The sequence below is a fragment of the Rhinolophus sinicus genome, linkage group LG01 (assembly GCF_036562045.2).
Source record: "Rhinolophus sinicus isolate RSC01 linkage group LG01, ASM3656204v1, whole genome shotgun sequence".
Lineage (NCBI taxonomy): Eukaryota > Metazoa > Chordata > Mammalia > Chiroptera > Rhinolophidae > Rhinolophus > Rhinolophus sinicus.
This window is the reverse complement of record NC_133751.1, coordinates 49,337,886-49,341,844: the sequence shown is the minus strand read 5'-3', so window position 1 is coordinate 49,341,844 and position 3,959 is coordinate 49,337,886.

Below are 3,959 nucleotides of genomic sequence, written 5' to 3'. Positions count from 1 at the left end.
GAACATATGAAAAAAATAGAAAACAAATAGCAAGATGGTAAATTTAAAACTAGCCTGATAAAAATTATATTAAATGTAAGTCGATTAAATATTCTAATTAAAAGATAGAGGTTGTCAAACTAGATTTTTTTAAAAGCAAGGAGCAATTATATGCTGTTTAAGAGACGTCCATTAAGTAAATGACCCAGAGAGATTAAATGTACAAGGATAGAAAAAGACATGCCATGTAAATGCCAATATTATGAAAACTTATGTGAACACCAATAATCTTATGCAAACACTTACATATTCTTTTGAAAGCTAGAATGGCTGTCTTAATATCAAAGAACAAAGAGATTATCAAAGATGAAGGGGGACATTTTATAATGATAAAGGATCGTTTCATCATGAGGACAGATAATCATAATGTACATGTAATTAATAACAGCTTCAGCATACACAAATCAAAACTGGCACAATCAAAAGAAGATATAGAAATTCATAATTATATTTGGAGATATCAAAACTTCTCTCTCAGTAACCAATAAAACAAGTAGACAGAAAATCAGCAAGAACATATAACTTAAAAACACCATCAACTACCATAAAAGAACTAACATCATACAAAAGATATTTTATGACAATATGGAATTAAAATAAAAATTAATAACATAATTATTACAAAATGCTAATGAAAGAAATCAAAGAAAACCTAAATAAATAAAGGAACATACTATGTTCATGGATTGGAAGGTTAAACATATTTAGGATGTCAATTTTCCCCAAATGTCCTACTCCTTTTCTACAAATGTAAACTCACTAACATGCACATTGAGCATTAAGGGACTGTTTGTGCCTTATGCTACCTACTATCACTGCTTGATAACTGAGCACCTACTTGGGTCTGACACTAGGCTTTGGGGGATAAATGCAAATGACATGATCTTCTTAGGGACACACAATGAGAATGTAAAAAACACACAAGAAAATAATAGAAGACATGATTAAGATGTTGCCTAAAAATATCTCATGAATGATATTATCTCACACTTGTCAGGATGGCTATCATCAATAAATCAACAAACAACAAGTGTTGGTCAGGATGTGGAGAAAAGGGAACCCTTGTTCACTGTTGGTAGGATTGTAAATTGGTGCAGCCACTATGGAAAACAGAATGGAGGTTCCTCAAAAAATTAAAAATAGAACTACCATAGAACCCAGCAATTTCACTTCTGGGTATTTATCCAAAGAAATCCAAAACACTAATTTGAAAAGATACATGCAACCTATGTTTACTGCAGCACTATTCACAATAGCCAAGATACGGAAACAACCAAAATCCCCATCAATAGATGATTGGATAAAGACACTGCGGTGTATTTATACAATGGAGTATTACTCGGCCATAAAAAAGAATGAAATCTTACTATTTGCAACAACATGGATGGACCTAGAGAATATTATGCTAAGTAAAATAAGTCAGACTGAGAAAGGCAAACACTATGTGATCTCACTCATATGTGGAATCTAAAGAACAGAATAAATGAACAAACAAAACAGAAATAGACTCATAGATACAGAGAACAAACTGATGGTTGCCAGAAGGGAGGGGGACTGGGGAATGGATGAAAAAGATGAAGGGATAAGGAAGTACAAATTGATGGTTACAAAATAGTCACGGCAAGGTGAAATACAGTGTGGGGAATATAATCAATAATATTATAAAAACTATGTCAGATGGGTACTAGGCTTATTGAGGGGTCACTTCATAAATTATATAAATGCCTGAACACTACAATGTATACCTGAAACTAATATAATATTAAATGTCAACTATAATTAGAAAATATATACAGTGATGGAATGTAAAGTACAGTACAGGGAATATAGTCAATGGTATTGTAATATCTATGTACAGTGACAGATGGGTAGTAGACTTCTTGGGGTTAATACCCTGTGAGGTGTGTAAATGTCTAATCACTATGTTGTTTTGTATACCTGAAACTATCAATAAGAAATAATAAAAAAATAAAAACAATAAAATATTTTCCAATTTGTTAGGGGACAAATTGTATTTTAATTTGCATTTTTATTACTAGTGCTCTTGAACGTTTTTCATGTATATTTGTTAGCCATAGGACCAGCAAGTTTTGATAGGAAGAAAATGAGAATATCCCAGATCTAAAAAGAACAGTTTTGAATAGAGGCCGTGGATGTTTGACCTCAAGCATGTATTTAAACCCTCAGTCTCAGTTTACTTATCTGAAAAATCGGCATGACAGTAACAGTAAAAACACCTAAGGGTTAGGATTAAATGAGATCATGCATGTAGTGCACTTGGCCTAATGCCTGGAAGAAAGTAAGCCCTCAAGAAATATCAGGATTACTACACAGGTATTAAGCAGCTGAGTCAGAACTCAAACTAGGACTGGCATACTCCAAAGTACGGAGTGTGGGAACTGGGGCAGGGCTGAGTATGCAACTAGATAGGCAGCAGGATGAGTTGTCGGGAGCTGTGGAGATAGATAATATAGAGATGGGAACTAGAGTAACTGAGGAACTGTCCAAGTTAGGAAAGTTTTCAGTCATTATTTCTTCAAATAGGTTTTCAATTCCTTGCTCTCTCTTTTCTTCCTCTGGTAGCCATATGATGTGTATGCTTGACGTTGTCCCAGAGTTGTATTATACTATCTTCAGTTTTTTGGATTCTTTTTGCTGGTCTGATTGGGTTTTCTGCTACCTTATCTTCGAAATCATTGATTTGATCCTCTGCTTCATCTAATCTACGGTTGATTCCCTGTAATGTAGTATTCATTTCGGTTATTATATTATTTATTTCTGACAGGTTCTTTTTTATGTTTTCTATTTCCATTTTTATGTTTCCTATCTCTTTGTTGAAGTTCTTCCTGAGATCACTGAGCATCCTTATAACCAGTGTTTTGAACTCTGTATCTGGTAGATTGCTTGTCTCCATTTTGTTTAGTTCATTTTCTGGAGCTTTGTTCTGTTCTTTTATTTGGGGCACATTTCTTTGTCTCCCCATTTTGACTGGCTCCCTGTGTTTGTTTCTATATATTAGGTAGAGTGGTCTTAGAAGAGTGGCCTTATGTAGTAGGTATCCTGCGGGGCCCACTGGCACAGTCTCCCTGGTCACCAGAGCCGGGTGCTCCAGGTTTGTCCCTTGTATAGGTTGTGTGTGCCCTTTTGTTGTAGTTGAGCCTTGGTCACTCTTTGCACACCAGTGGGAAGGATTCACCCTCGGGCTGATTAGTCAAGAGTACTGGGCATGACTACAGTGGAGGAGCTGTTGTGCAAGGGCTGACCCTACAGAGTAGGATTCACTTTAGCAGGTCTCTGGTGCCTGCCCAGTCTGCCTTTTGGGTGTGTTGTCCTCAGAGACAGCCAGGTAATGCTTCAGCTTGGTCTGAAGCTGGCCTCTGGGCATGCTGGTTCCCAGGGTCTCCTGGGAAAGGCCTCACCTCAGGCCAAGTTCAGCCACAGCCTATGCCCTGCTAGGCTCACCTGGCATGAGCCACAAAGCAACCCATAGATGGTAACCACCTGTGCTCAGATTGGCGCTGCCTCAAGAGACCTAGCCGTGAACGGAGACCAGCTGTGGTTAGTGCTGGGCCTAGGGCTGCTTGGCAAGAGGTACAGGACATGCCAAAGCCAGCTGCTGATTGTTTGGGTTTTGTGGCCCTCTGAGAGATTTTAGAAAAGTCCACAGCATGAGCAAAGACAGGCTGTTTGTAGGAAAGCCACTGAAAGTGCCTTGTGTGTGCCCAAAAGTTGCGTGGTGCTGGTCTCCAGGAATCACCAGGTGTGGGGCAAATGAAGGGTGTTAACCAGCTTGATGGAAACTCAGATATAGCAGCCAACTGTGTCTGCAAGCCGGGAGGTGTGAGGGCTCAACAAAGCGACAGTGGCTTCCACCAGCTCCTCCATCAGGGAGAAAGCTACCCTTCCAGCCCTCCCCTTGA